The 13,818-nt window shown below is 43.5% G+C and overlaps 1 long non-coding RNA gene across 1 annotated transcript in view; it reads right to left on the bottom strand.

Annotated features, from left to right (window-relative positions):
- The window catches only part of LOC147008503 (uncharacterized), a 48,931-nt gene extending 40,652 nt beyond the window's left edge, over positions 1 to 8,279 (bottom strand). Inside the window, exons 1-2 of the long non-coding RNA XR_015053241.1 lie at positions 7,910 to 8,279; positions 7,671 to 7,736 (exon numbers count right to left, since the gene is read on the bottom strand). This is a non-coding gene — a long non-coding RNA (uncharacterized LOC147008503). The remainder of the gene's footprint in view (positions 1 to 7,670; positions 7,737 to 7,909) is intronic.
- Between the last annotated feature and the right edge of the window lie 5,539 nt (positions 8,280 to 13,818).

Raw genomic sequence — 13,818 nt, 5'->3', positions numbered from 1 at the left:
CAAAAAGTTTGAACTTCCTCTTTCACACATGTGGTCCTCGGTATTGTGACATAATTCACTACTCTTTTTCTTCTTCAAAAGATTTTTTTTCAATTTCAACCTTTCCTTCATCCTTTGTATAAAACATCCCACGGTTACAACGTTTCTTTTCTCCATTCTCTTAATTCTCCTTTATTGCATCCCTCACATATTGTCTTTAATCAAATCTCTGACTTTAAAAAATTTAAAGTCCCAGTTTGCAATGCATGTTCGTGTTCCATCAGTCGTCCTTTTTTTTCCAACCTCAGTTCCAATTACCTCTACCGACTTAAATCTACATCCTCCTAACCCCTCAACTGTTATCCCCTCTCCTTACCCCTCCCATCTTGCCCCTCATCCTACCTCTGCTCTTAGCACCTCTTCACTGTCTTCTGTTTCAGTATCAGCTCCTGCTCTGTTGTCCCAAAGTGTGTGGTGTCCTAACATCTGAGGGCTTCATTCTAACCTAACAGATATCTTACTCTCTCAATCAGTACACTCTTCAACACCACAAACATGCTTCTTCTTTCCTCTCATCACACCTCCTTCTCTTCCCAACCCCTCAAATCTTGTACCTCCCCCTGCCTGCTCCCTTCTTCACCATACCATGAGCAACTCTCATCCTTCCCCTCTCCCCACCTCTCCCATCGCCCTCCTGCACGTTGGCTGTGCCTGCTCTTATCATCTCCCCTCCCTCTCAAAGCAACCTTCACACTCTTCCCCCTCCAAGCTTTCCTCTCAACTTTCTCAAAAATTACCCCCTTACCTTTCTCCCTCAACTCTCTCGTCTCACCCTTCTTGCTCCAATCTCCTCCTCAATCCCTCTTCTCAAAGTTGCTCCCCTCACAAACGCAAAGCTGCCTCCTTCTCCTGCCTTCTCTCTTCCATCTCATCACTTCACCTCCTCCAATCTTCAACTGCCCTCTGCCCCCTCTCGTATAACTTCGCACTGTAGCTCAACTCATCAGCACCAAGCCTTTTCTCCTCATCATCCGTCCCTCTCCCCTAGCTCCTCTGCAATCCCCCACACTCTTTCAACAACTCTCCTTACCCCCCCCCCTCTTCCCTCATCCTACCCTTCCCCTCCCCTGCCCCGAAAGCCTCCTCTCCTCTCTCTTCCTCAACAATGTGGACCTCAAATATCCGGGGCCTTCGCTCAAACCTGACAGATCTTTCCAAACAGGTTGCCACTGACAAACCAGATATAAGCTGCTAAACAGAACTTTCCTCCTCCAAGATATCTATGGGTCCCGAGTTACCTAGTATCAATTTCCTGGTTACTCCCTCCTCCGGCATGACATACCTGAGCCTCTTCCTGGCAGCAGAGTTGCTCTCTTCATCAAAGACTTGATTCCTCACTCTCCATGCACTGCATTCTCTCCCCCACACCATCAGGAATACATCTCGCTACGCTTTCCCCTCTACTCCCACCTCATATTTATATGTGAGCTGTACCATCCACCAAACAGTGATGACTCCATTTACATCTCGCTCTCTGAATACATGGACCAACTTCTATCCTTTCATCCCAACTATCTCTTCGTTATACACTGATGAGCCAAAACATTATGACCACCTTCCTAATATGCTGTTGGTCCTCCGTGTGCCACCAAAACAGCGCCGACCCGCCGAGGCATGGACTCTACAAGACCCCTGAAGGTGTCCTGTGGTATCTGGCACCAAAACATTAGCAGCAGATCCTTCAAGTCATGTAAGTTACGAGGTGGAGCCGCCGTGGATCGGACTTGGCGGTCCAGCACATCCCACAGATGCTCAATCGGATTGAGATCTGGAGAATTTGGAGGCCAGGGCAACACCGTGAACACTTCGTCATGTTCCTCAAACCATTCCCGAACAATGTGTGCAGTGTGGCAGGGCGCATTATCCTGCTGAAAGAGACCACTGCCATCAGGGAATACCATTGCCATGAAGGGGTGTACCTGGTCTGCAACGATGTTTAGGTCGGTGACACTTGTCAAATTGACGTCCACATGATTGGGTGGACCCAGGGTTTCCCAGCAGAACATTGCCCAGAGCATCACACTCTCTCCACAGACTTGTCCTCTTCCCACAGGGCATCCTGGTACCATCACTTCCCCAGGTAAACGGCGCACACAAACACAACCATCCACGTGATCTAAAAGAAAACGGGACTCATCGGACCAGGCGACCTTCTTCCACTGCTCCAAGGTCCAGTTGCAACGCTCCCGTGCCCATTGTAGGCACTTTCAATGGTGGACAGGGGTCATCATGGGCACTCTGACCGGTCTGCAGCTGCACAGCCCCATACGCAGCAGGGTGTGATGTACTGTGGATTGTGACACATTCCTCCCGTGACCACCATTAACATTTTCTGTGACTTGTGCCACAAGAGACCTTCTATCAGTTCGGACAAGACGGGATAGCCTTTCGTTGTCCTCACGCATCGATGAGCCTTGGGCACCTAACACCCTGTCGCCGGTTTGTGATTTGTCCCTTCTCAGACCACTGTAGGTAGGTGCTCACCACTGTTGACCGGGAGCACCCCACAAGCCTTGCTGTTTCAGAGATGCTCTGACCCAGTCGTCTGGCCATAACAATTTGGCCCTTGTCAAAGTCGCTCAGGTCTTTACTCCTGCCCATTTCTCCTGCATACAACACATCAACTTCAAGAACTGACTGTTCACTTGCTGCTTAATATATCCCACCCCTTGGCAGGTGCCATTGTAACAAGATAATCAATGTTATTCACTTCACCTGTCAGTGGTCATAATGTTTTGGCTCATCAGTGGAGGTGGTAACTTCACTTGTCATTACGCCAGTTGGCTGGATGTGGGTACCTCTCTCACCTGTCATGGCCCTTCAGCAAAAGACTTCTGTGACTCATTGGGACTGACACAACCTGTCAACTTCCCAACCAAGATCTCAACCAATGGTACTTCATCTCTTCTGGATGTGAGTTTTCCTTGCCGTTGTAACACCACATTTATAATCACCTCTCGCAACGGCACAACGTACTCTCACCTCTCTACAACCACTACAACTGCCACCTATTCTTCGAACGCTCACCACCCCCTCAAAGGAACGCTGAAGGAATGAGAGTTGGGTTGTTTCGGGTCATAACTCGAAGTGCGAGCGTGGAATCATGGTCAATGCAGAATCAGAACGAGTGACTACTACGAGCCGTGACCATTTCCATTTCATCGATCCCGTTTGGCTGCATCTTGCAGCCACCAGTTACCATTACAGATTCTTACACACTCTGTTAGGGTCTCTTTCCTTTATACATCTTTCCCTCCCATCTATCTCTTCTCTACTGCATATGCAAAAGAGCAATCAGCACAAGCAAGTCCCGACCGACCGTTCTTTTCAAAGCGAAACAACCGTTCTTTTCAGAGTGAAGCCACCATTCTTTGCATTGTGAACCTTACTGACTCGCACCTGACATTCCTCTGACATCATTCTGCACATCACACTGCACTACACTCGCACCTCTCACTCCCACTTCATAGACACCTTCAGTTTCTTTCCCTCCTTCCCCTTTCCTAATCGTTTGGGTTTAAATAAAGGTCCACCACCATGCCAGGTATTAAGAGGTCGCTAATCCTCAACTGCCTCTTATCTCTCTGGGCTATCTCTAATTTTCCTTGGGTTGTGTGTGTGTGTGTGTGTGTGTGTGTGTGTGTGTGTGTGTGTGTGTGTGTGTCTGTGTGATGGTGCCTGTCATAACATGTTATGAATGTATACATTTATTCAGGTTAACTCTGCACTGTGTTTTCTTTTGTGATTATTCCAGTCTTTTGCCTCACTCACAAATTCCTTGCTTTCCCCTGCTGTACATTTGTGAATAAATCCCTTACAATGCCACATAACTTTCCTTGCCTTGTTAAAATTAATGTTCCTGTTTATAAATGAACTCAGTTCGTTTTTGTCTTTTCTTCCATTGGTCTAGCATGGTTTGCACCATTGCAGAGCCGGGACGTTATACCCAAAAATTTGCTTATTAGCCGGTGTGTACTTGGCAGCTCCGCTCGACTGCACCTGATACGGTAAGTTAAGCAAGTACGCATCGAGGGTACAATCCCCTGATAAGGCGACCACATGTTCCGAGTTAAACGGTTGTCAGATAGAGAACACTAAGTTACATGGTCAAATTATTGGCGTTTGAGGTCAAATAGCGACCCTCCGCAACACAAAGTTATTCGTATGCGATGGCCTGTGATTCCCGGTGACTCCGGAGAGGAACCAGGGACAGCCTCCTCGTAGTTCCCCCACAGCCATGGGGCCATGACAATGTGTGTATATATGTATATATGTATATACACTAGCGGGGAATGCTTACACATTGTAAGCAATAACAAACTGTGCTTCCCGATTGTCTCGGGTCGCTCACCTGTATATATATATTTTTTCATTTATTTATTTTTCCTTTTTTTCTATTTTCATTTATGGATGATTTCCAATGCTTGTGTGATATTTGTTTCCCGGCGTATCGGCTTTGATGTCCGTTGGCTTGCGGAATTTCAACTTTCTACGTCACCCGGAAGGTACTGATCTTTAATATTAGTCAATGAGTCAGTGGTTCGAATGAGATATATACAATATATATATATATATATATATATATATATATATATATATATATATATATATATATATATATATATATATATATATACACACATATATATCAGATACCAGCAAATACAACCCGTCACTTCGCTAACAGGGATATTAAGGGATGGGGGAGAGGCGGATAGGGAAGGGAGAAAGACTGCACATAGAGAATATTGTGTGTGTATGTGCATGCTAGATCATGAAGAGAGAATATGCTAAATTAATGAACAAACAAACACACACACGACCTGGGGTAGTAGGGTGGCACCATTTAAAACTCATTCTATCGACCTGGGAAAAGTCTGCCTGTATACATGTATGCTTGAACATGCAGTGATCTTTGCACCCCTCCAGTTAGCTCACTCCAAACCTGATTCATATATGCAACAGTTCCCTCAATTTGAGATTGTTTGCCCTCATCAGGATGGTATACTCATAAATAGCGAACCAATGATGACCACATTCGTTGTTTAAACATCAGACGTGCCTCCTGACTGTTTTGGTGAACATAGCCGCGGATTATGTGTCACACGGTAAAACCTCTTAATCCGCAAAGAACAACCATCCATCTGCCACCCTGGACTATGTTAAGTGGTTGTAGATCGGGGGAGTGCTCGTCACACTTCACATGTTTCAGTTCTTTGCGGATTATGCGGTTTAACTGTGTGAGACATAATCCCCGGCGATGCTCCCTAAAACTGTCAGGAGGTGCATCTGATGTTTAAACGATGAATGTGTGGTTATTATGGGTTAGGTGTTTATTGGTATGCTGTCCTGATGAGATCAAACGAGCCTGAATTCAGGACAGCATACCATTGAAGCCATGGGGACTCATTCCTATGGAGAGGTCCAATTGTATGATCATGCATTCTGACCCTTTGGGGTTATGATGTGTGTGTTTATTTGACTATGTGCTACAGCCTTTGGGCTGAGGGGCATGTGTATGCTAACGGCATAGTCTTGCTGGAATGTGTACTTTAGCCAAGGGATGAAGGTGCATGTCCCAAGCTGTTTAAATGTTTTGATGTTTTTTAACCTTTTGTTTATATAAACAAGCTGAAATAAGGTAAGATCCTCGTCCTCTTAATGATGACGTCATAAAAACGAATATGACGTCATTGTGATGTATCAGGTTTACGATAAATTATCTGTGCTAATGCCCGGCTTGATTCCCGCAAACAAAATTCAAACAGCTTGCCTAGTTTCGGAGATAATGGTATAGGCGATTTCCATTTGCGGTGATATTATGACGTCCTTTTTTCTAGGAAGAATTTCCAAAATCGGAGATGGTTACTGCCTGCGCGTGGGCTTTCTGCATATACATGGCAAGTTTCACGAAGATCCGATGAAGACTCTGGGTTGTGAAACAAAAAATGTCAAAAAATAGGAATGACGTCATAAAAATTGATATGAGGTCATAGTGATGTATCATATGTGCGGTAATTCATCTCTGCTAATGCCCTGTTCGATTCCCGCAAACAGAATTCAAAAAGCTTGCCGAGTTTCGGAGATAATTTTTTAGGCGATTTCCATTAGCGGAGATATTTTGACGTCATAACTTTTTTTTCTCGGAGGAATTTTCAAATTCGGAGATGGTTACTGTCTGCGCAGGGTATTTTTTACATATATACGCCAAGTTTCAGGAAGTTTCGATGAAAACTGTAGGCTGTGAAACAAAAAAGTCCACAAGAACAACAACCTTAGAGATCCTCCACGAGGATCTAAAAAAGGTGTTATCAACACAGGCAAAAACAAGCCTGAAATCCGGATAGGCAGCTCTGTTTGATGTTTAACTGATGTTGACTATGTAATATTTGTCTGCATGACTGAGTCGCCAGGCCGAAGCCTCCGGATTGGTGGTGACGCTTTGGTGTAGGATTATGTCCAATGGAGATAGGGGGAGTGCTCGTTACTCTCCAAATGCTTTGATTTACCCACCGATCACATCACGTGCCTTCTGGTTGAATGGTTTTCATTAGTGGAAACAATTGTCTGGGTGGCAGATAGACGGTTCTTTGCGGATTATGCAGTTTTACCTTCTGAGACATAATCCCTGGCGATGCTCACCATAACAGTCAGGAGGTGCATCCTATATATATGCATTAACCCCATTATATGGAAAATTCCCATAATGTGAAAAACTCGTCACTCATCCTTGGACTTGAAGCCAGGGCCTTCTCGATCAAGGGCGCGCACACACGCACGCACGCACATGCTACCCTGCCAGCCCTCATTGTAGACTTTTAAACTTGAAAACATCATGCCATTAGCAGAGACTCTACTTTATAGATATAAATGAATCTGTTAACAAATGAACTTTATTTAATCACTTTATTTTCATCTGAGTGCAATTTTTTTTTTTTTTAAAGGAGGTCGAATTGCTTTAAATTGGTAATCATTTAGTTATGTTAATGAATCTCTAATATGACTATAATTACACCTGGTTTGAACTGGTTTGGTTCAATTAGTCAAGATAATTTAGGTGTGTGATGTGATCACATCTACATGATGGTGCTTTTCCACGGAAAAGTCTTTTTGGTTCATTTCAACTTGGTTGTGCTGATTCATTAATAGTATCTCAGTGTATTTAGCATATTTTATTGTGGTAAAATTCAGTTTGTGTTAAAGAGCATTGAAGGTGAAATTCATCTGGAGATAATTAAATTGTCAACAACAACAATCCAATCAAAGATGGCGGTGAACTGCTCGACACAGGAAATCGACAAAACCAATTAGAAAGTGCCTGGAAGATGAAACAAATCCCTCTAACTTTGAAAAGTTCAAGAACTGAGGGGTGTGTTCAGTTACTAAGTAGATAGCTAGCTAGCGCTTGTCAAGCCAGCTATTCCCTATCAATGGTTTCGAATTGAGTGCTTAAGCCACTTGGCGAGCGCTTTACAAGAAACTTTGTTACTGAACATACCCCAGGTGCATATTTGCAAAAACAGAGAGAAAAAAAATTACTTTCCAATTAGCCTGCTCTTCTGTATTTATTAATTGTTCACAAATGTAATTAATAACCAGCTCACTATTGTATGGCACAAAAAAAACATTACCGGGAGCAAGCAGGTTGAAGAAATGGACACTCAACAACGGATCACCATCACACAATAAATCAGCTTCTGTAAAAATGAAACGTTGACAAATGACTCCATTGTGCGGAGCTAGCATTTATTCTTCATGAAAACTCTGACATTGTGGAAACAAACACCATCATACAAGCTCTCCCTCTCCTGAACTCCAACTCCAGATACATCAACATATGAAGCGAGCCATTCGATGGTGGAACAGTCACCTTGAAACTGCACCAAAGTAGGAGCAATATCGAGACTGAAAGGCGTCGGACAAGGTGACACAATCCCCTGGAATTGTTCACTGCATGTCCAAGAATGTTCGAACGGCCAAACTGGGAAAATACAGGAATAAGACTCGACAGAGAAAGATGAGACCGCCTACGTTTATTTAAATTTCAAACAATGCTGAAGAACTGAAAATCATAATAGAAGAACTGAATCTGGTGAGTGAGAACATGACACTAAAAATAAATACGATGAGGACAAAAATCATACTCCAGAAATTCAAATTGACCATCGCAAAATTCGACAAACCAGCGATTACATTTCCTTTTGCCAACTCATAAAAACGGATGCAGATCTCTATGTGGATGTGCGGAGATGTCGAATAAGATGAGGGCAAAATAAGCCCACCCCACACAACCCGCACAACCCCCTTGGTTCTTGTCTATATTCTGTACCCCAAACATTTGCACCAGAGGGCTCTATGGCTGACTGTATATATCAGGCAAAATAATTTTGGATACGGCTGAGGCTTGTGGAAGAACACGAACACAAAGCAGATCAGGACATAACAAAATGAAACGAACAACAGAAAGTGAGGAGGGGGGAGGGGGAGGGATACACATGAACAGCAGGATTGAGGAACAAAATGTAGGAAGACTCGGATAAATAATGGATGTGATGGTGGCGTACAGCTGTCTTGAAGGCCTGGAGGGATAAATGAGATTGAAGAGATTGAGGAAGTTGCATCCATAGGTGGGAAAAGAGGAACGAATGAATGGAGGTGAGCATTGAGTCTGGATTGTGGGGGTTTCACCAGAAGGGGCTCACTAGTAGACTACATGCACCCTACAGAAACCTAGAGGGGATGTGGGGTGGGGGGGCAAGGCATAGAAAGAAAGGGAACAGAGTCAGAAGGTGCAAGACCTGAAAGTAGGTGGTAGACGACAGAGAGACCGCTGGCATGTCTACGATGTGAAAGACTCTGCTTCATTGTGGGAGATTCCAATGATATAGAAGGGCTTTGTTTCCATGGCAACAAGATGAGCAAGATGTGAGACAGAGGCACCAGCTCAAAAATGGGAGAGCAGTACTCCATCAAGATGTGGATGAAGGTCTTGCAAGTTGAGAAATGTTTCATTTTTTTGCATTTTTCCCAAATTTTCCATTTTCAATTGGAAAATGCTTCGTGTACTGGACATACAAGGACTGGCAGGATAGCAAAGAGGTACACTCACCTTTAAGCTGGCTAGCCTGTGTTTGTTTCTTGGCGCAGCTATAACCCGTCACACTGGTGGTTCGCATGCAGGTTGATGCATCGACGTGTGTGCTGTTCATCAGAGACACGTTAAGCCAAGAGGACCTGTCTGCCAGCCGTCGTTGATGGATGTTAAATATCCCATGGTCTCTTTCATGAAGAGGTTGCGAGCTTTCTCTTGCTCCCTGGCAAAATTGCAAATTCCTACCCAAATTACCTTCAATCAAACCTCAGGCCAGGCTTTCCAGTTTGTGAAATTATTGGGCCAAAAAAAAAATTGCCTGGCTGACCCCACAGGAAAGTGGGAATAATTGTGGCTGTTAAAAGTAGTACGGAGGGAACAAGGCACCCTCTTTCCCCCACCTTGTTCTACGAAATAAGGATGGGCAGCATTTGATAGAAAGTAAAAACTGATGAAAAGCAAAGTGCATTTAAAGAATGTTTGTAATCAATACATAATATCAGCAATCATGTATGGCAGTGAAACGTGGCGCCTCAAAAGAAAAGGGAACAGAAATTGATCAGCATGCAAGGGACGATGGAGAGATGCTGTCTGCAAACAAAGAAAAAAAAAGAGACAAGAAGAAAAGATAATGGATTAGACAGAAAAGTAATTCACCGACGTATTGGTCACAATCAAAAGGCCTGAAATGAAGTTGTGTGGGTGCACAGCATAATCGGACAACCTTTTAAGGACAATATAAATTATAAGCTGGCAACCCAATTTGAGGGAGAGACCAAACAATTGAAGGAGAGATGAGAACGACAAATTCACGAGTACAATTGGCTTCAATAGCAGAGAAAAGAAAAAAAAAATAATAATGGACCACATTGAGTGAGGCCTTTGTCATGCCATGGGTTGGAATAAGCCAATGCTAATCAAGTCAAATCATGTCGTCATTATGGTAAAACATAAAAGGCAAAATTTTCTCTCATACAGTACAACAGCAATGACTGTGGGATCGTGTGTGTTTTGTTTGAAGCACTCACTCAGGGTAGTTGTGTTTTTCCTTCTCAAAGAAGTCTGCACAAATATTTGGGTGAAAAACAGTAGTGAGTGAATATTTGGTTTTCCTGATGGCCTGTGACATACGTGTGACCCTATAGCTGAGCTTGCACATCCCCGTCCTTTTTAACACCGTAATATGCCGTTTCACTTACCCTGCGGTGGTGTGCATCACTCATGATGTAAGGATGAGAGGTGGTGTGCATTTGGAGGCCACCCACCTTACCTGGTACAATTTAGAATGCCCTATTCTTGTAGAAGCTGCTTCTTCTCACTTTCCTGCTCTTTCCCTTTGTAATCCTTCCCTCCCTCTTCCTCACCTCTCATTCCCAACCCCCATCCTCTCTCTCCCAAAGCTCTCAATTTACCCAAATCTCTTCCTGGCTTCCATGTAGATAAGAAAATGTCGATGGCTTTAACAAAAATTGTGCTTCATTTTTAATTCAGACTCAGCAAAGACCCAAACTCCAGGGCAAACGGTCAATGGACAAAAATATGAGGAAAAGGTATCGGTGAAAGAGGGACAGAGTCTCGGAGCACCGAGGAATTGCTCTATTGCTACAACACCGAGGAATTGCTCGGAGGAAGAGCACCGAGCGCCCTGGCTAAATAGAGCTTGGAGGCATTTGAAGGTCTCATGCTAAATAGGTGGTGTGCTGTATTAATGCCATGCTGTGGAAATGGTGTGTGTGTGTGTGTGTGTGTGTGTGTGTGTGTGTGTGTGTGTGTGTGTGTGTGTGTGTGTGTGTGTGTGTATATATATATATATATATATATATATATATATATATATATATATATATATATATATATATATATATATATATATATATACACACACACACAGACACACACACACACACACAGACACACACACACACACACAGACACAGACACACACACACACACACACACACACACACACACACACACACACACACACACACATATATACTATATATACACATACAATGTGGTTTGCAGTAAAATCAAATGAATAAATATTGAGTTCTCCCACCTTAAATTGAACAAAGAATGACTCAACGTTACGGCCAGCAACACGAAACAAATGTGCATATGTTGACAAACCCCCCTTTATCAACAACCCCCCTCCCTTTATCAACTCGAAGAAGGGGTTGGGTAAAGCTGGACCCACCAATCAAATCTGGGTCCAAAAACTCAAACACGTGAACATCCCTCTACACCACAACATGTGCTGTCATGCTGTTTGATTTAATTTACCAATAGATGAAAGTCACATGTTTGGGATTCTGAACAGGACTTTGATTGGTGGGTCCAGCATTGCCCACCCATAAATCACTTGCGCTGTGGCATGTACAGGCGAAAATTGTAAGTCGTCTATCGCCCCCTCCCCCCACCCCACCACCTTCACAGGAGTGGGGAATTGGGGTTTTGCCCATGACCTGACCCTGGGTACTGCAAACACTTCAATCTATTTCATTATGCTCTAACAGGAATACAAAGAACATGGATAAACGCTGTAAAAAGTACTTTTCGTGGCTCGACATAGATACACTTGCTCCGTTATATACTTGTTACGTTATGGGTTCCGCCAGTCCGGGTCGTGAGGGAGGGCTTTTCGGACCCGCTTCCCGACCTATGACCTTGAAGCTAATTGGCTGCAGATAACTCCATGGCATGACAGGATGCTAAGCAACCACAGACACCATCTGAGGTTATTAATTTAGGACGTGTCCTCCCATCCAAATCCTGCATGATCTTCCTGGCAAATCAACCCCCCTGATAAGGCTTGTTAGGGTTATACAGATCTTCGCCAAAATTGAATCAATTTGTCGGGGTCGCACACCGAACCTGTCCACAACTTTTTGAGATATCATGATATATATATATATATATATATATATATATATATATATATATATATATATATATATATATATATATATATACATATATATATATATATATATATATATATATATATATATATATATATATATATATATTAGTTTAGCCTGATCTCTCAATGGGGAAGAATAACTTAAAAAATTATCAGATCAGGATCTGGATTTGGATATTCACCAAAATTGAATCAATATTTTCTTGTCACACACCCAATGTGTCCGCCAAGTTTCATCCGAATCCGCCAACAACTTTTTGAGACATTCTGCAGACAAACAAACAAACAGACAGACAGAAAGAGGTGAAAACATAACCTCCTTCACCTTTGGTGGCAGAGGCTAAAATATTGGCAAAACAGGTATTTACAAATCAAAAGCAGTGTCACAACGAAAGATCTTACCCCTAACACATAAGCCCCTTAGTCAGTCATCTTATCACAAATCTACACACAAAGGAGCCTCAAGCATTCCCGGAGGAGGAGAGAAGAAAGGTTGATAGAGAGAAAAGTGAAGCAGGTGGGGTATGGTGTTGACCCTGGTCTCAACTGTACTTCACCCGGACGGCTCGTCTTGTAATGAGCATGGTGTGTAGTGTGGGTGAGTGAGAAGTACAGGTGGGAGGTGTGATCTATCCAGGTATGTGTAACATGATTTCTGAAAATAACTGACGTGGACTCGGGTGACACTCCGCAGACCCAGGTTGAGTCAATGATATGCACACGTGCATGAAGATGCAAGGGTCTATGCATATGTTAGACATGTGGGGAGAAAAGTCAGTTCTGAAGGGAATGACTGTTGACCCTTTCTAAGCTTGAGAGTTTGTGGTTGGTTCTACAAGGCACAAAGGAGGTACTGTCTGTGGGGAGGTGGTGACCATGCCTGAGAGCCCGCGTCTCCGTGCTCCATTCGTTTGCTAGTCTGCACCCATCCCACTTCGTTCTCAGTGCTCATCCTGTTTCATTCCCCAGGCATGGTGCGAAGCGTGATTGACCTCGAAGCAGCTGACCTCTCGAACCAACTCTACTCGAGTTTTTCTCTCCCCTTTTCAGAACTGGACTCAACTCTGCTCTGCTCTGAATTGCTCCACCAAGGATCTTATCACCCTTGCTTCTGTTGTCTCGCACTTCCACTTTTCATCAAAAACTCTGTCAAAAGCTTTTGAGAGCCTTTTGAGCCTCAGGGCCTACAGCAAAGGATTCCCAAAGTCACTCAAAGAAGAGGCCCAGACATTCGTAATGTAGGAAAGGATATCACCTGTAGATATTGCTTTGCGAAAGCCATATTGGTGGTCAGATAAAAGACTGTGAGATTCAAGATGCTTGAGAAAATGGGAATTGAGACGATATTCAAAACATTTGGAAATAGTGGAAGTCAGAGCAATAGGAAGGTAGTTAGAAGGGTTTGAACGATCACCCTTCTTTAAAATAGACTGTACTAAGGCATGTTTCCAGGTAAGAGCAAAAGTTTGGGTTTTCAAACAAAAACAAAACAAACGCGCAAGCACGGGTACAAGTTCTGAAGCACATTCCTTCAAGACACAGGGAGGAATACCATCTTGCCCATCGGCCTTGCTTATGTCGAGAGAGAGGAGTATTTTTTTACTGCATGAAAAGAGATTATAGGGATGGACATGGGATTGGTGAGGGGAGCATCAGAGGGAGATGGGATGTTAGAGTCATCCAGTGTGGAGTTAGAGGAGAAAAGAGAACCAAAAAGAGTTGCTTTATCGGTCAGAGAGACAGTGATAGTATCATTGGAATG

This window comes from Eptatretus burgeri, chromosome 18 (assembly GCF_056783735.1).
Source record: "Eptatretus burgeri isolate ZD-2024b chromosome 18, Ebu_testis_v1, whole genome shotgun sequence".
Classification (NCBI taxonomy): Eukaryota; Metazoa; Chordata; class Myxini; order Myxiniformes; family Myxinidae; genus Eptatretus; species Eptatretus burgeri.
This window is presented reverse-complemented; position numbering and strand designations above follow the sequence as displayed.